This window comes from Dermacentor albipictus, chromosome 3, assembly GCF_038994185.2.
Source record: "Dermacentor albipictus isolate Rhodes 1998 colony chromosome 3, USDA_Dalb.pri_finalv2, whole genome shotgun sequence".
Lineage (NCBI taxonomy): Eukaryota > Metazoa > Arthropoda > Arachnida > Ixodida > Ixodidae > Dermacentor > Dermacentor albipictus.
The window spans coordinates 18901628-18927416 of record NC_091823.1 but is presented as its reverse complement, the minus strand read 5'-3'; the positions used below and the strand labels follow the sequence as shown (position 1 = coordinate 18927416).

Genomic DNA, 25789 nt, shown 5'->3' with positions numbered 1-25789 from the left:
TCACAGTGTGCTCCAACTCACGGTTAGAAAGAACAAATCAAACCAAAATGCTCTAAAAATACTATATATGAGTGTTGTCAATTATTCAATAAAGTATTTTTGCCACTTGATATGCGCGAACTACACACACTCTCGACAACAGCGACGTGCAGCGACGCAAACGTTGCCGCAGTTTCGCTACTCGACAACTTAAAAACTAAACATACCTGTAAGACAATTTATAAACAATTGTTTTAATGTATAAACAAACATAAAAGAAATTATAGTGCTTTTAAGGGGTTTTAATGCTGCTTAACTTTTTGTGACATGAAAACGAAAATAAAGATACGCAACGCCACACAATTTGGCGAGAAACGCCGGAACCACTCAACGGCCTTTCAAAAGTGCCGTGTAGCAGCGCGACAACTCCTTTGAGTCGATAGAGTTCTGGCGTTTCGAAGGCCGTCGACTGGAAGGCCTTCCAAATGTGCCCGTGTGACACGGGTATGAGTAATGCGCTGTGGTTGTACACCAGCACGGGCTGCTTCCTCCGCATCCGTCTCGTCCATCAGCATCTCAGACGAGTCCTCGCTGGTTCCCGGGCCTGCAATGCTCGCTTAAGTGCGAGTACACTGGTCTTCTTCGTGCCCGTAGCGTTGGCAGATTCCGCAACGTGGGACTCGACATTCCTTGCGGATGTGGCCCGTACCGCGACACCGAAGGCACAGCGGTACCACAACAAGCGCCAACTCACCGCCAACGCTCAGCTGGTGCGGCAAGTCATCCAACCTCACGCCCGCTTTCAACTTGAGGGTGACGAGCCGGGTAGTTGAGCCCTTCTCTGTCATACCTTGCACACGCCAGCCATTCCGGCCTACTTCGGTAACTTTTCCATAGGGCGCAAAGGCGACACGCAAGTCCTCAACAGGCACATTGTGTAGAAGCCAGTGGAGCTTCAGTCAAACGTCCTGGTTCGCCGGATCAATCACCAGGCAGCGCCGGCTTTTTACACACAGCTCCCCGATGCTCGAGATCTTCTTTACCCAGTCCGCGTCCTTGAAAGTGATAGCCCAGACATGGCTCATGCGATACGCCCCCAGGGCGATAACATCCGGAAGAAGCGAATGCTGTGCCAATGCGTCACGGAAATCTTCAATCCGGTACGGTCGCGCCGTAATATCAGCGTGCAAAAAAACTGTATTTAAAACATAACGACCTGTTGGCAGACCTGACAGAGAGAGAGAGAAAGCAAGGACAGGAAAGGCAGGGAGGTCAACCAGAAGAGTATCCGGTTTGCTACCCTACACTGGGGGTGGGGGAAAGGGGAATGGAAAGAAGAAGAAAGGGAGAGAGTAAGCACAGAGTACGTGTGAGAGGGACACTATGCACAGGGACACTATAAACGGTCTCTTAAACCGGTGTATCTCAAGTATTGCAGTAATGCACGATTCGCTTTTCGTGCCAGTGACGGGTGTGGCCACGGTCCGAGTATCTTTGACTCGGTGAAAGGTCGTAAGTCTAGTCGGTGTAAAGTTTCCTGCAGAGAGACCTGACCTGAGAGAGAGTCGGTGCAGTTTCCTGCAGAGAGACCTGACAGAACAACCTGGTAGGTGCCCTCCTGTTCCATCGTCCTGTTTCCGCGGCCATAAAGGCCGCTGAAGCCGCTCCAACGGAGCCCGTCATCATGCGTCCGTCACGCTCGGTGGCTGGAAGCAGAATACTGAGCTATAGCGGCCGCTGACAGTGCTTAGGAGCAGGTTGCAACGTTTCAGCGCTTTCACTTATCTGGTGATAAAGTGGCACGTTATTCACTGCACATGTCAAGGAACAGCAGAAAAAAAAAAGCAATGCCGCCAGTGAGGTTTGAACTCACGACCCCTGGTTTACGAGACCAGTGCTCTACCACTGAGCTATAGCGGCCGCTGAGAGTGCTGAGGAGCAGTTTGCAACATTTCAGCGCTTTCATTTATCTGGTGGCAAAACGACGCTCCATTCACTGCACGTTTCAGGGAATAACAGAAAAAAAGCACTGCCGCCAGTGAGGTTTGAACTCACGACCCCTGGTTTACGAGACCAGTGCTCTTCCACTGAGCTATAGCGGCCGATCATGGTGTTGAGTAGCAGTTTACAGCTTTTCAGTGCTTTCACTTACCTGGTGACCAAGTGATGCGCCATTCACTGCACATTTCAGGGAACAGCAGAAGAAAAGCAATGCCGCCAGTGAGGTTTGAACTCACGACTGATTTGCGATAAACTACGGCAGAAAATTCAACTCGCTCGTACAAATAATTAAAAAAAGGAAACCGGTTGCAAGTTGCATTATGCATTAACAAAAAAATTGTGAATTAACTTTCCGGAAATAATTTGCTACCAGTTTATTTAAATACTCTACGAACTTGCTGAATGTTTAATTTTCGTTTTTCCATTAAAATGGTCATGCACAGGCAGTGCAAAGCGGCACATGAGTGAGCGCTGTCGAACATCTTCATATTTTGGCGCAGCAGCAACAAATTGCATACGACTCTGCCTCCAGGCATGTCTTCTGCTCTTGAAAAATGTAACCAGCTGTACCGAAACTTCTCTCGTGGGTTCCTCTTGTGGTTGCTATTCGAAGGATAGCGTGGATCCGCTAATGTACAATAATCTGTGCAGCGTACAGCTGATGTGTCGTGACCTGCTTGCATCAACTTACCCATAAACCGGCAGACACCACTGACCTAAAATTCGCATAGGGCTGCAGCTTTTATAGTCCGCTGTTTTGTGGAGTTGTAAATAACATGTCCAGCCCTAATCTGCGCCCGACATAGGCCTGGGCCCGACCAGGGCCCGAAGCTCCTATAGGCCCAAGCCTGGCCCGGGCCTGAGTCAAAAATTGCTTACCCGGCCCTAGCCCAGCCTTTCGGGTCAACTCCAGTGTGAATTGAACATGCAGTGCTTGTGAGATTAACGCGGTGAAGCAACAACCGCTAAATCGATATCATTGAATTTCGTTGCTAAGTCAATTATTCTTCTCTATCTCACTTTGTTGCTAAAAGACTAAACTAATATGAACCGAGCTGTTAGAAGCAGTTTTGATTTGGAGGCCCAATTTATTCTCTCTCTCTCTCTCTCTCTCTCTCTCTATATATATATATATATATATATATATATATATATATATATATATATATATATAGAGAGAGAGAGAGAGAGAGAGAGAATAAATTAATAAATAAAAAGGCCTCTCTCTCTCTCTCTCTCTCTCTCTCTATATATATATATATATATATATATATATATATATATATATATATATATATGGTGCTTTTTTTTAGCTGCACCAAATTTTTTAAATTACAATAAATATAAATCACGGTGATGTCTACAGATTGGCGGCCTATAGATACAGAGCAATTGCCGCACTTACGTGCGTAATTTGCTAAGTTAGGGTAATTAACTGTCTAATCATCAACAATAGGTGGCTACAGCAAATGAGTACTTTGGGGCCCGTCCTCGACCCTACCTATCCCAACGGTGAAATTTGGAATAGCGGATTTCATGTGGGAGCTATGCGAACAATTAGTTCCCCCTGGCGGGCTCCTCGAAACCGAAACTGGCTGGAAAAGGAGCGCTTGTGTCGTCGATGTCGCCGACCCCCCGGGTTTCGTCACGTCTCCGATGTCACCACCGGTCTGACCCCGCGAGCAGCTCGCGTTATCTCTTTGCTGTCTGCGGCGTTGTCCTAGCGCTGCAATGCCGACAGTCCGCCGAATTTACTTCGTCATTCCCTTGGGCGCCACGTGTCCACTTCCACCAACGATATGCCGTTTCAGGGGCCCAACGGAATGACGAAGTAAATTTGGCGGACTGTCGGCATTTAAGCGCTAGGCCGCACTTCTCAATATTTGAAGCACAAAGGCAGCGCCGTAAGTATGCATAAAAAGCATTCCAATTCCTCAGAATTAATTTCTAACATTGCCTAAAAAGTTCACAAATAGGTTGATGCATTTAGTTCGCAGCTTGCGTGAAAGCCTACGTTACCTTACGTTATACATGAGTTTGGCAAAAGTCCCACTGACCAATAAATTAAAGCTGTATTACAGAATGTTGTTTAACATATCGATCTTTTCTGCCTGATATATCATATTTATCAACGCTCATTTACATAGTTGTACGCTTGATGCTTAAAAACCCCTATATTTCCCAGTTTTCGGCAAATATTACAAGAAAATTGACAACGTATAAGAAAGTTTACTGTACGTAGTCAGGAGATTTTAACATGTTATTTTGAATGCCACATACGGCATCAAAATCAACTCCGTGGACGCGGAATTAGTCGCCTCGATATGCAAGTGCAGGTTTACGTGTCTGTACAAAATAAGCTTTTTTTTTTGCACGGTCTAGTATTATCATCAGACGAAACGTGTCAATACTTGGGCCTTTACTGGCTTCCCACATTCTGGAACAGTTTGGCATCGAAATTCCATTGGAATCCACGAAGGAACCTACGCGTGTGGCGACGCATGAAAGGAATGTAACGGCGATACGATTACAGCGTATTCCTGCAATATGTTCACCAATGCAATAAATATTGGAACTTTGTCGCGTTAAGACAAAAAAAAAAAAAGCACGAAAAAAAAAAAAGTTGACTGCCGCCAGTGAGGTTTGAACTCACGACCCCTGGTTTACGAGACCAGTGCTCTACCACTGAGCTATAGCGGCGCTGGTTTCGCCGGAGTTAAAAGGCCGTCACATTCTGCTTCTCTCCTTCTTCGCTTCTGCGTACCATTTTCTTTGTTGTCTTGTGGTTTTTCTTGCAAATAGCCGCTCCTTGTTGTGCTGGGTAGCCTGTGATACGTTTCTCTCGGTTAGATTGCTACTTTTAACACGTTCCCTTGCACTTTTCGTAGAATTATAGGCACGATATGAGTGCGCGCGTTTATGTACCGCTGATTTCTGCTATTTCGGTGCTTGAAAAGTAGCGAACATGTACCTCCGCGATACACGAAATCCCAGTTAGCACCTGTTACCTCGTAGGTGTGTTCGTAAGCAAGTCCAATCACATCTCACCGGAGCGAAACGCTTTGGCTTTCCAGTTCTCGGTTTGTCTCGAGCAACAACAATAACTTCGGTGAACGTTTCCGACATCGACGCACGCATTGCATATCACCGCCGGTTGACGCATTTTCTGTTGTCATGTAGCTTACTCAAATTTGAAAGGCATCCCATGCACCACAGTATGTTTATCTTATTTCGGCCCTTAACTCTCGCACTAAATTTGGCCCGAGCATCTTGTTTGTGGTGACTTTACAGGAAACTTCAGGAATAGCAATAATTAGCAGCAGAGTAACGTGAACGCACAGTTACAAAACTGTTTCGTGCTTTCAGGTCTCTTTTGTCTGTTTTCGTCGGTTAGACAAGCAACGAGAAACTCTACCGTCTCTACGTTCTGCCCTTTGCGCAATTATCTGTTTCTCCATCCTATGATATCATTTACCCCATAAAAACAATATTTTGTTTTCAGAACGCCTCAGCCTTTATTGCAATAATGCAAAAAAAAATGGGAGGGAAAAAAAATTAGGGAAACACGGTACCAAGTTACAGAAGCGTGCAGGGAACAAGGAAGAGAAACGCTAATTGCCAGACGGAAAGAAAAAAACAAAGTACTGACGATTCCAGAAGAGGCGAGTGTTTTTGAAAATGACGCGAGCTCGAAGAAAGAAAATAAAAGGTAAGACGTCGTTAACATAAACAAAACAGTAGAAAGATTTGTCGGTAGCGATTGCTGCGCCACAAAATTTGCGGCGGCCATCTGAAGAAGCTGGCCGCGAGTCGTCGTCTGCTGTTGGGCACACAGTGCGGCCGATACAACGTTTCGCATCGGAGCCGCGTGTGCGCGCGGGGCGCCGGCTTGGAGCCAGTGTTTTTCGACCGGCAGCCGGCTGTTCTCTGCGTTGTCACCGTGTGGACCCTTGCTTACTTCAACGCGTGCTGCGCATTCGCCGCAGGACAGCGCAAGTGGCGTCATTGAAACAAAGTCCGCTAGCTGCCCCGTGTGTTGTCACTGCGTCTGTTTGTCTTCTCAGTGGTGTTTTCCGACGCGCGTTGTGCCGGAGCAGCGGCGCTGCGAAACAGGATACCAAGTCTGGAACGTCATGGTTCCGAGCTCTCTTTTTTCCCAAAGATAGGCGATCCCCGCTCGCTCTGTGGTGCCTTCATCGCATGACCCTCCCCCCTCTGGAATTCGGGAGATAAGAAGTCATTTGGGAACCGTCTCTCTCGCCACCGCCGGCAGCATTCGTTTGCTCGCTATCAGTTTCACGGAGACGTGGATGCGAGGACCGCCTGGCCAAAAGCGTTCGCCGCCAGGTGAGTGGCTCAGTTTTTTAGGTTGCTGCATTTTAAAGCCGGCATTTACATACGTTCGCGGACAAATATGCCGCAGCAATAAAAAATAAATAAGGAATAAAAGATGTTTAGGAAGTGCACATGTTCGGTCGTCAGCAAACGCAAGCTGTCTGTATATACCGTTAATTTTCTCGCAAACAAAACAAAAAAGAAAGAAAAAAAAATGTCAGCACTTCGCCAAACCGTAACCTCAGTAGCCCATCTGGGTACACCTTGCATTGTTGCCACTTGCATTATATATTTTTCTTTAAAAATGGGCCTGAAAGATCCCATCGTTCTGCTTACGTAGTCAAAGAGAAATGTCAAGGGTTTCTTAAATGCCAACGCACTTTCAGATGATTAGATGGCCTCATTGGTGTCCGGTGATTCAATCAGACAATTTGATCAAAAATGTAAGTTTTAACTCTGCCAAGTAACTGGGTTGTCACTGGTTTGCTAAGCTTAAGACACTGACACCTGCATCTACCCTTACTCTGACGTGGGCGCCGCGGTGCGGTCATGAGAGCGTATATCTTTTGTTTCGCTCCTGGCTCGCCGTCTGCTTTCTGGCATATTCTCCGGGCGTAGACGTCAGCGAACAGCGGAGAGCAGATGCCATCCATCTCAGCGCATACGTGCCTCTGTACAATGGCCGAACGTATATGTAGGTTTACTTATTTCTTTCTGGAGCTTTACAGCCACCCGATCGCTGTCATTCTTCGCCTGCAGCTCATTGTTCTTTCTCCACCCCTGCGGCCTTCCTTCTGTCCTTTGCGCGCCTCGGCAAGTCCCGCCGTACATTTTTTAAAAATTATTCTTGCGTCTATTGCGTTTTTGGTTTTCTGTAGCTCGAGGGAGAAAAAAAAGGAAACGGCATTACGGGCACTTTCCCTTGTTCTGTTTCACGTGGCGTAAAGTTTTTAGAAAAGTCTCTCAGACGGCAAACACGTCACCCGCCAACCTGTCGAACGTCGCTCAACGTCCCCCGTTTTCAGAGCGCTTGTCACTCATCTCCCGCCAGACTTTTGACTGGGCGAAGGCGAAAGCTAATGCGAGGGGCCGACTGCATGCACGCCGACCTTCGCGGCGACAAAGTGCGCAGTTTCGCCCGCGTTTCTGCCACGCTGCCTTCATCCGCGAGAAAGTCACTTTGCAGCTGCTCTCTCTCTCTCTCTCTCTCTCTCTCTCTCTGTATTTTTTTCCAAACAATAGCCTTCGTCGATTTTAACGTATTGCGTTATAGGAGAGAGGACGACCGTCAGGATTCGCATCCCATTGGCGCCAATACGAACAGACACCCGTTGGTGCATCCTGGATGTGCGCTGTCTGCTGCGTGTTTCGGCCGGCAGATTTCTGGGAAATCGAAAAACACCGCTGCAGCATGCAGCTGATAACTCACGCGTTCACTTGTACGATCCTTTCAATGGCTCGGGAAACTCCCTGTGAAGTTTCATGTGCAGATAGCGAGTATACCGCCAGCGGTTCTGCGCCGGCACTAGAATGGGTGCCAAGCAACCCCTCCAGCTGGCTTGAGTCGAGGGAACTTGTTATTTTTTTAAAGAATTGCTTTGTTTGATAAGTAGATAGTCCCTTGGCTGTCGACTAAAATAACTGTGTTACGTAACTTTATATACGATAGGTACCACGCTTCGTGTTACTTTCCGTCGTACATTGTTCACTGAGAACTTTAATGAACTACTCACAAACAACACAACCAGGGTGTTTCCACTATATAAGGACGCGCAGTGAAGTGCATTGGAAATTACAGGCCTCGCCAGGTGAACGTAATGGTTATTATAAGCGCTAATTACATCTATATTGTCAAAGTGTGGCGTCCAACAAGGAGGAGGGATATCTTTATTGGATGCAGGCGAATGTAGCCTCGCAAGAGATGTTCTTTTACTGCATTCATTGATGTTAAATTATTTTATGTCTAAATTCCTAGCAGTATCCTTTTTATGATTCCTAAATTTGTCTTTCTTTTATTAAGTTTCAGAGCCCATGCTCCGACATGCAAACTTATTTTTCGTACAATCCTAATAGAAACACTCATAATGCAAAATAGAAGTGAGGCGTGCAGACAGGACACAAGAGTAGAGGAGTGGACAACACGAACTTGTGTCCTTGTGAGAAGTGGACAACTCTTGTGTCCTGTCTGCACGCCTCACTTCTATTTTGCATTATGAATCCTTACCAACTAGCTCAGCTTTCTGTCGTTCTAGAAACACTCGAAACCACGTGCGTCTTGGCCGGTCACCCGTATAGTGCGTATGGGCCTGTGTTTGGGCACATGAACAAGATTCGGCAGTTGCTCCGGCCGCCCCAGCGCCGCTTTTCTGCAGAGCTTGGGGAACTTACATTTTCTAAGTGCGTCATTCAAAGCGTCATCGTTCAAAGTGCCGCGCGAGACGGGCGAACAAGACGGCGCGCTCAGCTAGGCGGGACAGGACGCAAGTCGTCATGGCACGTGGCCTGGCCGGCGTGCCCATGCATTGCCCAACGTAATGGCGCCCAATGCCGCACTGGATGATGTCCTGGTGCCGGGCTCAGGCCGCGGGCTCGATTCCCGGCCGCGGCTGCCGCAATTCGATGGAGCGAAATGCAAGAACGAGCTCGTGTATTTACATTTAGGTGCCTATTAAAAGGAACTCCATTTGGTCAAAAATAATCAGGAGAGCTCCACTGCGCGTCTCTGATAGCCCCAATGTCGCTTTGGGACGTGAAACCCAATGAATGAATGAATTAAGAATGAATGAATGAACAAACTTTCTTAAATTAATTACGTCCCGTTGTATTTTAAGCCACCCGCGGCATTTTCGCATAGTTTCGGATAGCAGTTTAGTGCAACGTTGATAACGTTTGGAAGAAGACCCTCGCAAGTTAACTTCTCCGAAGCGGTACGTGGCAACGTTTCTATAAGCACGAAGCGGCAGTGTGTTCCCATTTTTTTCGACATGCTACGTGGAATTACTGGAACGCATTCGAGCACTTTCTTGTGTGAGTAAAACGAGTCCTTGTTTGTGTGATTACATGCCTTGAATGTTGTGTCGAAAACGGCGAATATTTTTTTTTTACAACTCTTGAGGGAAATGCTCGAAGTGCTCCCCATATTTCAGCAGCTCTGAAGGACCTTCTGGCGCGCCCATTTAGCTTGCCTTTTCTGATGGTTCTGGCGGAAACAAATCTGCATTTTCGGGGTTCATGGTCTGCTCAAGATGGGCGGTGATTACTGACTTGAGGGCGACGAAGACTATATGGCAAATCCGTTCGTATCGATGTGTCTATCTTAGAACGCTTTCATCACAAGCACTGCAGGGTCGTTACGAACGGTGGTTCTCGTCAAGCAACAGCGGCAGAACTACCGCTGTTAGGTTACATAAAATACGAAAATTCTTCGTCTTCAGTTTTTGCAATAATTACCCGATATCAGAAGGTGTCCGACATGTCATCCATCCTGACACGCCTTTCAGCCGTCTTAAAGAAAATAAAATAAAGTACAGCAGTTGGGGATATTGCTCTATAATTCATAGCCGTTCACTTAGCTGCCTCGTTAGCGAATCAGGGCTGTCGAACCACGTCTTCCCCTTCCTCCACTTTCTTTTCGTTTTTGCTTTTCTTACTTGTGAATCCAGGGAGCACCTTCGTGTATAATCCCTGCATAAATTGTTGCTCATGCAGAAGTAGTAGCAGATTAGCGCATCACTTTGAACGAGAGTCGCTGATCGTGCGCGCAAGTAGTCTAGGAAGTCTTTCAACGTCACATTCGCATTACCGCGTGCCAGTTCGTATTCGCTATATAGCGGGCAAGACGCGCCTTGTAACCATTACGCCCCTGCGACATGTAGAGCGTCAGGTCAATGGCTCGAGAATCTCGTTTCTTCCCTGTCATCGACAGTTCAGAGGGCACCGACACGCATGAATAATTAAATTAACTGTTGGAGCATTGCTCTTTCCCTTTCCCTACTTCATAGCGCTGTACTTTGCATGTTGTTCTCATTCGGAAAACTAAAAATAAAAGAAGACAGCGCTGACATTGCGCAAATCGTGCATTGAACGACAGCATTACACGCCGTGAAACTACAGGTAATAAAGGTTGTACCCGCGTTACTGCCAATATACTGTCTCAGCACAAGATACACCAAGACTCATTCGATAAATGCCTGTAGGTTTGTGTCACTTAATGCTGTCATAATATATGGTACGCGGGAGTGCGAAGCCTAAACATATGAAGACAGTGCGCCGTGCGGTGGCGAAGAGGACCATCATCATCATCGACACCAATTTGGGAGCGCCGGCAGTGGCGCCTCAAAAAGCGTGGCGCGAGAGTGTGGCCCGTGGCCCGTGGCGTGAGCAGTGCGCGAGGTTCGGCGGTCGACGGAAAACAGCTTCCTCGCTGGGCGTCTGGCCCATAGGAGCTATCGCCGACCACGCCAATACGCCACACCTGAAGCAACACTGTCGCCCGCTGGGAGGCTACCTCGCCCCGCTCTTCCGCTGGGCACTGGTCCAGGAGGGCTGGCGGTCCGGAACCAGGGCACTCGAGCGTTCGGGTGAGCGGCCACAGGGCTACCCCGCCAGCTGTGGACGCGACCCGGTGACTGCGGCCGGCTACCTGAGCGCCGCGAGGCGGTCCGACCCGGCCGTCCAACCCGGCCATCCGACCCGGCCGACCGTCCCGGCCGTCCGACCCAGCTGTCCGACCCGGCCGTCCAACCCGGCTGTCCGACCCAGCCGACCGTCCCGGCCGTCCGACCCAGTTGTCCGACCCCGCTGGCCGGCATCGGTTCAACGAGGTCTAAGACACGGCGACACAAGCTGCCGCCGGAACTGTAGGCCGATCGTAATCCACCGATACATATAGTGCATGTCGCCTATGAGGCATTTTGGGACATTGTCACTTGTGTGTGCCGTTATCTGTGTCGTGTACGTCAATACAAGTCTTATGTGTGTTTTTGCTTTGGCGTGCTGCTTCTCCCTTTTCTGGAGTGATCCGGCCCAATAACATCACAAACTGGCGAGCCTGCCAGGATCCACTCGTAAATACAGTGAAAGGGGGCAGTTTCGCTTGAGCGCAGACACACATTAGTAGACGGCACCATGGACTTAGAGAAAATCACGGCTATAGGACTCCAAATAGGATTGTCAGGCGCAGAACTTCGCAGATGGATTGAGGCCGAACAGGCAAAACAAAGGGACGAGAGAGCTGCGGAGCGAGAGGCAGCGAAAGAAGCTGCTGAATTAGCGCGCTTAGCTGACGAGAGGCAGCGTGAGATCCTCCAGCTAAAGCTGCAGCTTCAGGAAGGAGCTCGCAATGTGCCGGCAGCTGCTTCTGAAATTTTGACTGCGCCCAGCACCTCCTCGTCATCCCTCAATCCACAGAAGTTACTTCCTTTGTTCGACGAGAAACGCGATGACTTACACGCGTATATACAGCGATTTGAGCGCGTAGCAACAGGGCAGGACTGGCCACAAGAAAAATGGGCTCTTGCTTTGAGCATGTGTCTGTCTGGGGAAGCGTTAACTGTGATCGGTCGGATGACTGCCACCGATTCATTAGATTACCCAAAGGTAAAGAAAGCGTTGCTACAGAGATTTCAATTCACGGCTCAAGGCTACCAAGAGAAGTTTCGTAAAGCACGAGCAGTAGAGGGCGAAACTGGAAGACAGTTAGCAGCAAGAATTTCAGCCTATTTTGACCAATGGATTGAGATGGCTAATGTGCCTAAAACTTATGAAGATCTACGAGATCACATGATCTCTGAACAGTTTCTGCGTTGTTGTGAGTCAAAGCTAGTCATTTTCTTGAAGGAGCGAGAGTGCAAATCCCTTGACGAACTTGCTAGCTTGACGGATCGCTTTCTTGAAGCGCAGAACTGGACAAACCTCGGAAAGGGTCCCGATAACACAAAGGATTCTGGTGGAAAAAACATTGAAGCTCCCAGGAAACCGCAACTTATGTGCACCCTTTGTCATCGGTTTGGACATTTGGCTCCTGACTGCCGTGCCCCACCTAAGCGTATGCTGAAGTGTGAGTTGTGCGACAGAACGGGACACACAGCTGAAAATTGCCGAACTGGGTACGGGGACAACAAACCAAGTTCAGCGTGTGCACTCGCCAAATCTCAACCAATCCGAACTCGTCAAGTGAATGAATCAAAGCGTCCAGGAAAGAAGACTCGCCGATCAAGCGACAGCGATGACAAGAACCCTGGGACTGCTGTAACTTTCCTCATCGACGGGATGCCAGTGGTTGAAGGCCGGCTGCTGGGAAGAAGTGTTCGTGTATTACGAGACACCGGTTGTAATACTGCAGTTGTCAGACGGGAGCTCGTTCCACAGGTATATATGACGGGAAGAAAGAGGAACGTTGTTCTTCTGGATGGCTCAACAAGCTACCTGCCTGAAGCTGTCCTGCCAGTGAACACGCCGTATTTTACAGGCAAGTTAACAGCGGCATGTATGGACGAGCCCCTCTATGACCTTGTTCTGGGAAATCTTCCAGGCGTCAGAGGACCATACGATCCGGACTCTGACTGGAAGCACCCCGCTGCTCCCAACGCTGAGTCGTCGTCGATAGGGATGAAGCGTAATAAGGCGCCTAGGAAGCCTCACCATGTATCGAGCGTGGCTGAAGCAAAAATGGAAGAACAAGAACAAGGCAAGATTCGTCCCTTGTGCGTTCCAACAATCGTCTTACGTGACATGACAAAAGGACAACTCATTGAAGAACAGCGGAAAGACCCGACGCTGAAACATATTTTTGCGAAAGTAAGCAAGTCGTTTAACTCAGGAAAGGGCCACAGCTACGAGTTCGTGGAAGAAAAAGGATTGTTGTATCGCCTTTACCACCGGGCCACAGGCAGAACCTTTAAGCAGGTGGTCATACCAAAAGCATTTAGACATGGCGTATTAGAAGTGGCTCATGAAAACATCACGGCAGGACATAAAGGTATCAGGAGAACAACCGATCGTGTCCTACAAGAATTTTATTGGCCAGATGTGCACAGAGACGTAAAACGCTTCGTGAAGTCGTGCGACAAGTGCAAAAAGACAACCGCTAAAGAGAAAGTACAGGCCGCTCCACATCCTCGTCAGTGTGTGCTTGTGTGTGCGTGCAAGAATACAAGTCCGTTCGGTCCTGAAGTCTTAGAAGCGCCGACACAAGACCCTCCGAAGTCGAGAAAGCGCCGGGGACCAGGCCACCGGAAACAAGCCCACAGAGGAGCGCGCCAGGCACGTCAACAGAGTGTTGCGTTGGAGTCTCCTTTTGCAGGAGTATTCTTTTACTGTTAACTACATAAAAGATTGTGACAGTGTCGGAGCTGACTACTTGAGTCGAGTCGCGCGTAATCACCTGTTTATATATCAAAATGTGATTAGACATTGCGACATCTGAAGTGCTTAGTATTTAGTTGAAAGCAAACAGACTTGTGCGTTCGTTCTTTGACTGGGTGCAATGCCCTGTGAGCAAGATGTGTCGTGTACTCATATGAACAATCGGACAGACGTACATGACAATTTTCCTTTTTGTTCTGTTTCTCATCCCGCGTCCTTGTGTTAGAATAGTTGCGAACAACTTTCTCGAAAAGGGGGGTATTGTCATAATATATGGTACGCGGGAGTGCGAAGCCTAAACATATGAAGACAGTGCGCCGTGCGGTGGCGAAGAGGACCATCATCATCATCGACACCAATTTGGGAGCGCCGGCAGTGGCGCCTCAAAAAGCGTGGCGCGAGAGTGTGGCCCGTGGCCCGTGGCGTGAGCAGTGCGCGAGGTTCGGCGGTCGACGGAAAACAGCTTCCTCGCTGGGCGTCTGGCCCATAGGAGCTATCGCCGACCACGCCAATACGCCACACCTGAAGCAACACTGTCGCCCGCTGGGAGGCTACCTCGCCCCGCTCTTCCGCTGGGCACTGGTCCAGGAGGGCTGGCGGTCCGGAACCAGGGCACTCGAGCGTTCGGGTGAGCGGCCACAGGGCTACCCCGCCAGCTGTGGACGCGACCCGGTGACTGCGGCCGGCTACCTGAGCGCCGCGAGGCGGTCCGACCCGGCCGTCCAACCCGGCCATCCGACCCGGCCGACCGTCCCGGCCGTCCGACCCAGCTGTCCGACCCGGCCGTCCAACCCGGCTGTCCGACCCAGCCGACCGTCCCGGCCGTCCGACCCAGTTGTCCGACCCCGCTGGCCGGCATCGGTTCAACGAGGTCTAAGACACGGCGACACAAGCTGCCGCCGGAACTGTAGGCCGATCGTAATCCACCGATACATATAGTGCATGTCGCCTATGAGGCATTTTGGGACATTGTCACTTGTGTGTGCCGTTATCTGTGTCGTGTACGTCAATACAAGTCTTATGTGTGTTTTTGCTTTGGCGTGCTGCTTCTCCCTTTTCTGGAGTGATCCGGCCCAATAACATCACAAATGCACTGCTCAGCTAAAACGATTGCCTAAGAAAATCTGACAGTGAGATTCTGAGGCCCGTGGCGGAGCGGAAACGGTGCAAAGAACGTATGAAATCACTATCCGCCAGGGACCGGTTCGAATGCTGAGGAGACCGATGCGGTTTCACCTACATATCAGTTTGCGTCATTCGCCGCCATTACGCAAGGCACACGTAGCGACGCGTCCTCGTCGTCACCTTGGTCGGGTTACGTGCACGCCCAATTTCAGCAGGTCGTAGTTTCGGTGTAGGAGCACCTCACCTATGGATTGCGTGTCCCAACTCCCTTCCCAGGCAAGGGCCATCGCACGTGATTTAATTCCGACCACCTCTTCGCGTGCTCTTTACCGGATGTTGGTTTCCACTTCGGCGACGCGACCATCGAGCCGGATTGATTGCTTCATTTCACGCACGCGCCCTATTCGCTTACGAGGGTGTGGCTGTCGATCTGCATTTGGGAACTGTCACACGAGGCAATAGTATGCCTGAAAGCTATATAATTCACAATCCTTTTCGTTCCCGAGTGCTGTTACACCGTTGGACGGCAACCTTCCACAATAATATGTACAACTTTACGAATGGCTGTCTTCTGCTCTTGTTAACAATTCGAGCTCAAGAACTTCTTCTGTGACTACGCGCTGGACACACTGGGTGGTCCTTTCCATCTTGGTCCAGTCAGCGCGGTAAGCTCTTTCCCTCGTTGTTACCTACTTGCTAGCGGTGACGTAAGTTCCGTTAAAGCCTTCGGTAGGAACCCGGTGAGACGCTTCGCCAAGAGAACGCTCCCGTGGTTTATAATAGTTCGTATCACCGGCGGCTCAATCTCGTACTAACGTATATCTCGTCCATCGATGCTCGAGTCTTCACCCGTGGGGATTTCTTTCGGGCGCACAGCGCGTGCATGGGGTGGCTGGCCTTGCCCTTCGAGCGCCACCCTCCCGAATGTTGCATTCACGATGGACGCAGAGAAAGCAGCGCGAGCGGGCAAGAGACGGCAAGGCGGTGAAATCCCCCCTGCCCCGCCCGCGTACGTGCGTTCCCACCGCGGGTCGACGCGCCAGCTGTCCCGGGGCTCGGTGTGCAGGCCGCTGCCGAGGAGGGCAGCGAACCTGCAGGCCGGGCTCGGCATCGGAGCAGCGAGCGGTGAGAATGGGTCGGTCAGCGAGTTTAAAGCGCGGCCCGCGGTTGCCCTTGGCTGGCAGCTCCTGCGATGAAAGCTGGCGAACGGGCTGTGGTGGAAGGCAGCTCGAGCAACAGTGGTGTTCACGGAAGGAGGTGCGGGAGTGTGCTACCAGTCTGTGGGAAATGCTTGCGCGAAGACGGAGCGTTTCTTGAGAGGCCACGGAGCCGGGTTTGAACGAGGGTCGTTGGGGGGCGGGGGGTGCTGCTTGCTTGCTTCTTTCATAGGCCCTTCCACGCCCGCCCCCGTCTTCACCGCCGTGTCCTGTTGTTGTTGTTGCCATTTCTTTTCGTGCCGACTGCCGAACCTCTGCCGCCATGCTCCTCTCCTCAATAACTGGGTCTCCGTCTGTTCAGGACCACTTGTTCAGTCGCCGTGTCGGTTGGAGACTCAGCGAGTGTTGTGTCCCGACCTTGCTCTTTGTGAGGTCTTGTCGTGCCGAATAACTCGTGAAGTCTGCGTGAATCTCATCTATGCTTGGCAGCGCTACGGCATGTCGATGTCTGGGATGCACCTCACCGAGAGGGCGCGTTCGATTTTTGGCTCAATCAAGCTTTCTTATGCATTGCGCCCTTTCAGACTTGGACGTGAGTCACACGCTAATATTATGAATGAGCACTAAATACTTGGTAACTACTAGTTTGCGGAAGCTATCTATGGCAACAGCTTTTCCACTTAGTGGCAAGTCGTAGATTATTTCTGGTTCGTTTGGAATCACATAATTTGCCAGGCTATATTTTCAAGGCTAACTACTACTCACGTGTCCTCCGGTGTTATACAGATGTCTATGTCTTTTCCCTATTTCCTTTGCAAGCACACTTAAAGATGTTTTCCGACTGTGTTCACATTTTAAAAATATGTCCAACATATAGTTAGTTATTCATACGCGACAGGATGCCTGTAACAAAAATTATCCACATTTTTCCTTTCTACTCGCTTATCTTTTTGGTGTTTTATGTATGTGTCGTTTAACATTGACGAAATCGCCTTCCTTTTAAAGGCGAATTTTTTTATATTCTATGTAGAATATAGAATATTCCTGCAAGAGACAACAGAATAATTTTAGAATACCTCCACGGGACCGGAGTGAATAGCTGTCTTCGTTATACTGAGTGTTCTTCTTAGAAGGTGCAAATCATTTATAGCAGATAGCACAATCCTAAGATGAGGCGGCGGCCATTACTTCTACGAGGAATCAAACTGTCTAATTAAATAACTAACGTAACTACGCTAACTTTCTGTTTAATTATTTTACGGCACATATTTAAATGCACGAATTATAGCCGGTGAATTCGCAAGGCGTATCCACTTGGAACGAATTCTCTGGACTGCACCATTTTCGAGATATTAATTTTTAATGTGTCCGCCGAAATGCATTGGTGTTGCAGTTACTTCTTTTACGAAAACGCTGTTTTATGCATCGACGCGCAAAGGTAACAGGAACGTCAATGCGTTTTGTCGGACACTTCGAAAATTAATATCTCGAAACTGGTGCAGTCTAGAGAATTCATTCCAAGTGGATACGCCTCCAGAACTCACCGGCTGTAATTCATAGATTTAAATATGTGCCGTAACGTAATTAATTAAAAAAGTTAGCTAGTGCAATTCCAATAATTATTTAATCAAGCATCTTTATTTCTCGTAGAACTAATGACCGCCTTATCGAATAAATTATATCAACGGTTAGAATTGTGCTATTTGCCACAGGCAACCTCTAAACATTTTGGACCGCCTAAAGAAGTAAAATAAGGAGAGAAAAAGAAAAAAGAAACACCCGATATTTCTCCTTGCTCACGTCAGTTGTAATCGAACGAAAAGTTGAAGAGCCGTTACATTTATAGCTCTCTTGCAGCAGCTGTCACGTTGTTAATTACATCCTGTAACAGCTGCGGTCTGCGACCCAGTGACGGTTGCCAATTACGATAACTTAACAAGGCCTGCGTTGTGGGGTGTAAGTCAGATCTCGTAGCACTGTGTGTCTATGACATCCACTGTGCGTACATGATTCCATTTCTCATGTCATTCCCGTTTGGGGCAGCAAGCTAGTCGTGCCGTCAGGTGAAGCTAGCCAAGGTTCATTAAAGAACTCCTCTCCATATTTTTCCCCTCTCATGTTGAATTCCCGCCGCGGCGTCGTGAAACTGTGGATGTGACGCCCGCTGCCACCGGTCAGCAGTGAGGACGTTCGCCTTTTAATTCGAAGCATTCTTTGGCTCTTTCCAAAGCACTTTGAGGTACATGGTAGGTTCCTGTCTCGCCTTGTCTCATATATATATATAAATATATATATATATATACTAGTGTCAGATGGTGGGATCGAACCCCCTGACGCCGAGCCCAGCAACCCGATGCTCAAACCGTTAGCCCACTATCCCCTTTATTTCCTTGTTTGACAAGTACAACACAAAAGTGGATGCGCTTAAATCATGCCTGCAACCATTGGTTCCATATGTCAGTGTACTCCTTGAGCGCGACCAAATTGTCGAAAAAATGCCCGCCCATTCAGGTGGGTCTGGCAGAGCTTGGTGAGGGCCTATTCGTGCGTGAATGCACGCGCGTCTCGTTTGTGCCAACGCCGACGTCATAGCTCTTTGAGGCGACTGGCGCGTGCCTCGCGTCACGCACCGCGAGCTAGAGCGCGCGCGCTAGTTCCCACTCTGCCACTGAAATGACACTCTCCCTTAATTGCGTCATGAGCGGGAGCGTGTCAGTTGCTCCCATACTTGACTCGTGGGAGCTAACGCTTTCAGGTGGTCTGTTACACTGCGCCGCTTTCCGTTGCGGCCCAGGTCGTAACGGAACGGGTTGTATCGTTTCCTGCCGGCGTAGAAGAAAGGAAAGAAAGAAAGAAAGAAAGAAAGAAAGAAAGAAAGAAAGAAAGAAAGAAAGAAAGAAAGAAAGAAAGAAAGAAAGAAAGAAAGAAAGAAAGAAAGAAAGAAAAGCTTTCGCAACGCCGTCGTCGTCGTATTGCTTATGTGGTCACACCATGCAGGCTCGCGTCACGCAATCAACTGCTTGCTTTACACATGGGGTGCCTCGATAGCGTCGCTTGCGCTTTTATCGAGGCACCCTACTTTGCATAAACACGTTGGTCCATCTGGTCACTCGTCGAAGAACCGCGAATAATGCTGTTTAGCTCGCTATCTGTAAAATGATCCGTATAACATCGATTCCCACAGTACATTCTATCTTTTACGTTTTTAGCGCACGAAAAGGGACGAGAGACTGAAGTACGACGCGGACACAGCGCTAACCATTGTTTTTTTTTATTCTACGAAGCGGTACACATATGTATACATATATATGTGTACCGTTTATTAAAACTTCTTTCTGGGCGAGTTGGTACATACTTGATTCGAACATTGTTACAGCGCTGACACATGCATCCACAGAGTAACAAGGACGAGACACAGCGTCTGTGTCTCGTCCTTGTTATTTTGTGGATGCATGTGTTAGCTCTATAACAATGTTCGAATCACATATGCGTACCGCTTCGTAGAATAAAAAGCATTTGTGGAAAACGTTATGGAATACCAACATGCCCAAACTTACGCTCTTTCAAGTTACATTCTATCTGTATAATTATTATAGAAGGTTAAACGCGTGTGGAAGAGTTCCGCCGCCGCGCCCCAGCTGTTGCAAACAGCTGTAGATAGGAGGTCTCACCGTAGCGACAATTTTGCACGGGAACTCATACGTCAGCTCGCTCATCAAATACAATTCGATTATTCTTCCTTTTCCTCACATGGCGTCTATAATTCACCTGGCTAGTAGGGATAGTATAACGCTGGAGAATCTCTTTCTTCAGGCGCTATAAGGCTCCGTATAGCTCAACGGCAGTGCCCTTGCAGCTATTTTTCTAGCAGGTGCCTACGGGCACCTGTGTTCATGTAGTACGTGCCTCCTACTGCTGCCGTAAATGCTCCACAACAATCTGTCTTTTTGTGAGGCCTAGCGTTCGCTTGAACGTATCGACAGGGTCTCCTGTGCGGATGCCGGCTGTTCTAGGACAGTTTTTAAACGGAAAAAAAAAGAAAAGAAAGCGCATTGTAGTTGGCACCAAGATTCGAACTAGTATATACGAGATGGATGCGAAACCATTGGACCATCTGCGCGCTTTCTTCATTGTTAATTGTACTCAGTATGGCGTTGACCGCGGTATACTATATGTCACCATGTACGGAAGTAGAAAAAGCGAACTGCAGTAGTGAAGCCTGGAACCCTTCCAGCCTTGGCTCTGTTCAAAGCAACATTGTATTGCATCTCGCTCCACTCTATTCTGCTCCGTATATCAAGGCTTTTAAATATCCGCAAGTCCTGGAAGCGTGCTCCACTATAAGTTGCTCAATTATCGCTTCCTCGTTAAAATGTTCAGCAGGTAAGAACACAGCGAGTATGCGAAGCATATCGGTGCGTGCTCTGTGTTCTTATAATTCCTCCCATTTCAAACAAGACAACCGACGAGACACTTCTTTTTTTTTAACGTGTCTTCGCAGCCGCACGCAGTTATAAGCCTCATGGATACTGCCCTTTGCTAAGCTGCTCAAAGACAACGCCGTTCCGGACTTGCAGGGCTCGTTCGGCTCATTAAAGTTTCTCTTTTCCAAGTATCTCGTACGCTACTTGGAATCTGTGGGGTCGCTCGAGAAAGCTGCCAAAAGACAACGCTCTGCGGTGCGTGACGCACTTTAGGAAGGCGCCGCGCTTTCGCGAGTGGTCGGCACTGCACGTATAGTTTGGCGGATAAGCAGAAACAACGGCTCTCGCACACGCAGAGTGTTTTCCCCGAGCCTTGCGCGGAGCCGCACCGTGACTGCAAAGCGTGCGCGGTGGTGCTCTGCGGTTGCCCGCCCCGCAGCCCTCCCTCCAGCTATTCGCGATTGCTCGTCGTGTCCTCAGTTTCGTGCAACGCGCCCGAAAGCAGTCCATGTAGCCAACACACGGTGGGTCTGCCGGCGGCGCCGGAAGGTAAGAACGCTGGACCTGCGACTTACCCCTGACTCAGTCTTCAAGCCGTACTTGCGCGATCTTGACTCGGAACTCAGTTTCTGAGTTGCGAATTTGGATGGAACTACTTTCGCGATTTGAAGCTGGCGAATTCCATGTCTTCTTTTCCTAGATTGCCTCACTGGCCGGCGGCTATAGGCTGAATGTTTCCTCTCTGCTGAATTCTTGAGCTGCTTTCGTACAGAGAGGACCCTTTAAATTCAATTAACGCGAACATACCGGGAGCTTTCCTAACGCTACTCTGCAGTTTTTTCTGTCAGCGGGCTCATGTATGTGCGCATATCTCTCTTGTATTATCGTATACACGGTCCTTTTTCTTTTCTTTTTATTTCTTTCTCTCTTTTTTTTTTCCCCGGGCCAGCAGTTAACTGCATGTCCTAGGCCGTGTTTGCTCTGTTCGCTCGCTTCGTTACGCCATCGTCGGGCCGGCATTCTTTACCATCGTCATTTCACTTCCTGCATATTCATCACCAAATGGCATAGATGAACAAAACTTTGCTCAACGCCTTCACTGAAGAGTCGAACTTGTGCCACTGCGCCAATGTGCAGCTTGGAGCCGTATACGCACTGATCAATGAGCCGTCAGGCCATATTTGCCATTGGCGGATCGCGTGGAGTTCGTAACGTCTGCGATTCAGACTCTCATCGAGACTGCAGCTGGTGGCGACTGTGCATGTATTTTGCAACCAAGAGCAGAGTGTGCTCACGTATAGATTGACTGGTGCGTGGTATGTAATGATCGCTCGCAAGTAGGGCTCCTGCGCAGCAGGCATTCGCAGCGTTTCGCTCGCCAAGACAACTAAAGTGTCGTCGTCATGACGCCGCCTTGTTGTGTCGTAGACGTCGTCATGCATCCGCGTCGCAGTCATCATCGTGTGCCATCATGGCACCGCCCTTTCCGCTGTATTTAGTTGGTATCTTCACAGGGTTCGGGAGCTTTGCACGAAAGAGGGTGCGAAGGGAGAAGCCACTGCGATACAGAGAAGCAAATGCTGTCACGGTAAGTGAATTCAGGTCCGTATGAATCGCTGAAGTCTGATTATGTTTATTTCGACGCTGGAGGCGCGTTCGTGCCGTCAGCGCGTCCGCCACCGTGGTGCTGTCACGATGTCGACGGCGCATGCGCATGGCCTGTGCGTGGAGGTATAGGTGGTCTTGGGAGAGGCGCGGTGCGCTTTGCTGCAAGAACAGCGAAGCCAAATGGACGTCCGTCAAGCTCCGCTCATGTCGACTCTGCAGCGCAGCAGCGTTCATGCCTTCTGCTGCTGGCGTGAGCGTTGTGCGCACAAGCACCAAACGTTCCCGCCATGCAGTTGCCTGCGTGCCACACCGCGGCGCACACGCTGTGGTGTGAGCGGAGCGGACAGTTAAATTTCAAGTTGCGGATGCCGAAGGTCTTCATCGGTCTCATCACGTGCACCGAGGTGCGACGCCTGCAACACGGCTGGCTGCCATCCTCATCGTCAAGCGCTCATCAAGCGCTATATCAGCTCTGAGCACTCTCTTCCTTCATATCTATTTCAATTTTTCTTTCCTTATCGCCCTTTCCTCCACTGCTGATTGAGGTTCTTTGGCGCTGAACCGTGCTTCGTCAATGGCTGCAGAATACATTGCCAACTTTTCCTCTTCTCAACAATTAAGAACCGTGCACTTCTCTCTCAGCCGCGCGCCAGACAGCTATAGGGTGTGGTCAGCAGTCTTTCTTTTTCTCTTTCAGTCTATTCTAATCATCGCGCTAACGTTCCAAGGCGCGTGGTATCTGCCGGGGCATTGTTTCTGATGCGCAGCACTGGTTGGCTCACGGGCTGCGGTGCACGAACATGTCGCCCGGCCCCGCGTATTTGTTAGCGCGCTGTTCGAACAAAGAGCTCGAGAGCAGCGGTAAACCTTGCTCTCGCTTTCAGTGCTTCGCCTTTCGGGCTAAAGTGCCAACTATTGCATAGCACATACTCGTTCTTCGGCTTCCACAGTTCGAGAACAAGCACGCTCACACCCATGAGCAAAAGTATGCGCGGACCACGGGGTCACCGAAGAAGCTGTGTTCCTAAGTAAGGCGCAAGAACCGAAATTGACGAGCTTTCCTTGAAAGCTCGTATAATGCCAAGTTAGGACTTAATGTCAAGTTACATTCAAAGGCGGAGAATAACAATTTGGAGGACGTTTAAGCTTCGTCATTAAAAGTGGAACCCGATAGCATTCAAACATCTCTGACGGCTTTTCACGCTTCCCGGCGACTCAGTTTATGTAACCGTAATGTTTACCGGCAAACGCTGGCGGCGAACGCTATGCACGAAGGCGAACTTTCTGGTAGACACTCGGCTTCGTGCGTGGGCTGATTTGCTGTTATTATTTCGCACTTTTAATATTTCACTGAGAAGATCTAACATAGGAGGTATGCGCTTTCGTTTTTATTTTCTTTGTCATGACATTATTCGGAAACTCCAGCGCGTGCTATCAGCGTTGTTGACAGCAAGGGTAAAGAAAGAACGGCAGCTATCATCTTAACAAGAGAAATAAATGCGGCAGAAGAAACAGCAATAGCTCTGGCCATCTCAACTTGCGGGGATGGAGCAATAACACTCAATGATTCACAAGCGGCTTACCGAAATTTTCAGAAAGGCAGACTCTCCAGGCAAGCCCTACATATCTTCACAACCACGGCAAAGAAGCATCTACCAGATATATACATCGTTTGCACTTCCGGCCACGAGTCTCTGCTGAGGAACGAGGTAGCCGACGCCTGTGCCCGAGCTCACGTTCACCGGGCTTTCTCACAGGACGCGCTAGGGGCGAAGGATGAAGTCCGGAAAAAATACGCCGATATTTTGTAACACCTACAGGCTAGACAGAAGAACTTTCCCGCCACTTCACCCCAGCCTAACTAGGGAAGAAGCAGTTACGTTTAGGAAATTGCAAACCAATACCTACGACCACGGTATCTTATTGCACCGAATTTCACCATCTGAGCACTCGCACATCTGCAAGTACTGTGATGTCCCAGACACTCTATGTCATATGGCATGGGGATGTGTAAGAAAACGTGGCATAGTAGGCATCCAAACACTAACTGAGGAGCAGTGGGAGGCCAAGCTAACAGACTCGGACCTGAAGAAACAGCGCAGCCTGACCGAACGGGCACGGGAGATGGCCGTGCCCCGCAGCTACCTGGAATAAAGGAGGCCGCCCACATAGGGTGCACAGTGCGCTTGCTCAGAATAAGTTCATTCTGTCTCTCATGACATTTGTTTGTGGGCTGGCATTCTCAAAATTCCGAGTAATAACTTTGTAAAGAATGAAAGACTATAAACATGAACAACTTTGGTGATAGAAGACTGGTTTTCCGCGAAAAGACGGCCGACGCCGGACATTCTGCGACACGTGGCCGCCAGCGCGTTAAAATCGGCTTTATCGCGGAACCCGTGGTCCGTGATGCTTTTGTACTAGTACGAACGCATGCACGCACGCTGCCGACCAGGGCGGAAGCGCGACCGCCTGCCTTCCATTGCACTGCACCGAGTGAAGCTCCGGCAGAAAGACCAGGGAAATCGGAGACTGCGCTTGCGGCCGTCGACGGCCGAGTACGGGCACGTTTTCGTGCCCCCTTCCGCTCCTTTCACGGGAATGGCGGGTATCGCTTTCGGGTTGGCTTTTGGACGATCGGTTGCTGCGGCGGCACCGGGCCGGTGTTTGCCCGCGTCGTGCCATACGAGAGCCGCGGAAGAGGCGGAGATGGCCGGGCGGCGCTGCTGCCCGGCCTGACTCAGCGGCGCAGATTCCTTGCCGCCGCGATCGGCGTCGGTGCGAAAGCGGAGCCGCGCGTCTCTCTCCTGGGTGATGCGTGACAGCTGCTGCGCGCCAGTGCATGCATGCCTCTTTTCACGGTGCTGTTCTTGTGGGGTTCTTTCCCTCCCACTTCTCTCTTGCTCATTCCGCGTGTCCGGCCAGGGTTAGCCGAAAGCTGAAGCGGACACCGACGTGTTCTACGTGATGCGCGTCGACCTTGTTGCCTCGACTCGCTGCACGCGCTACATTTACCGTGTCGCTTTGTGTTTCCTTTCGTTAGGGGGCGGAAGAGACGGACGCGACTCGGCGTTTTGTCCTGGCTGAAACCAAGGCCGTCTTTCTTTTCAGCGCCGGCTTCCCATGCGCTCACACTCGAGAGTATACTTGCGTCTCAGTTACGCATGTGTTGGGACTCTCAACTATTGCCGGTCCCTCGACCCAATCACTTCGTAATAGTGCGCGAAATTACTTGGCCGATCGCTCGACCAGCGCTGCGGAACACCTTCTATATATGTAGCGCGGTGGTAGTCCAACAGTATTAGCCAAACTAACTAGTTGATTGGGCGTTTGATTGATTTGACAATTTGATTGCAGTGTTTTCGAGTTTGAAGCTGTCATAGCTTTCTCTGCGATGTCAAAGCCCATTCGTGGCAGTCTAGAGGAATCAATGCACGTAGTGGGATCAGCGTCGATACATGTGTGAAGCAGGAGCTTTCTGATGATCAAACTAAATCGCAGCCCTTTCACTGCGACGAGCAACGACTCTTTGATACAGCCCGACACGTTTATGGACAGTTCATTTACCCTTGCACCCAATTCAAATATCTGTTCTGTTTCTAAGCGCCACGCCAGTCTGTTTACCATCTGTTGCCGTTGAAGGGGTGTGGAAGCAGTTCGATCGTGCCGCACAAGGACCGGAATTTCCGACGGCGGTTCAGGAACCGGAAATGAAGGGCGCGCTCTGAGCTTCCGGCGGCGTTTCGGAGCGCCATATAGCCAGCGCTACACCCAAAAACTGACTTTTCAACCTCG

The 25789-nt window shown here is 49.6% G+C and overlaps 1 protein-coding gene and 3 non-coding genes across 7 annotated transcripts in view; 1 reads left to right on the top strand and 3 right to left on the bottom strand.

Annotated features, from left to right (window-relative positions):
- Window positions 1–1827: 1827 nt before the first annotated feature.
- On the bottom strand, window positions 1828–1899 carry TRNAT-CGU (transfer RNA threonine (anticodon CGU)). The gene has a single exon. It is a non-coding gene; the product is annotated as a tRNA-Thr (tRNA).
- A 110-nt stretch (window positions 1900–2009) lies between these two features.
- Window positions 2010–2081, bottom strand: TRNAT-CGU (transfer RNA threonine (anticodon CGU)). Its single transcript has one exon. It is a non-coding gene; the product is annotated as a tRNA-Thr (tRNA).
- Window positions 2082–4608: 2527 nt separating this feature from the next.
- Window positions 4609–4680, bottom strand: TRNAT-CGU (transfer RNA threonine (anticodon CGU)). Its single transcript has one exon. It is a non-coding gene; the product is annotated as a tRNA-Thr (tRNA).
- A 1130-nt stretch (window positions 4681–5810) lies between these two features.
- Window positions 5811–25789, top strand: part of LOC139057273 (uncharacterized) — a 167665-nt gene continuing 147686 nt past the window's right edge. For 3 of the 4 annotated variants that reach the window (XM_070535181.1, XM_070535182.1, XM_070535179.1), the window contains exon 1: window positions 5811–6327. The gene's annotated coding sequence lies outside the window, so the exon portion shown is untranslated. Of the gene's footprint in view, window positions 6328–20775; window positions 20936–25789 lie in introns of those variants that run through there. The other variant, XM_070535180.1, reaches the window with a different exon arrangement.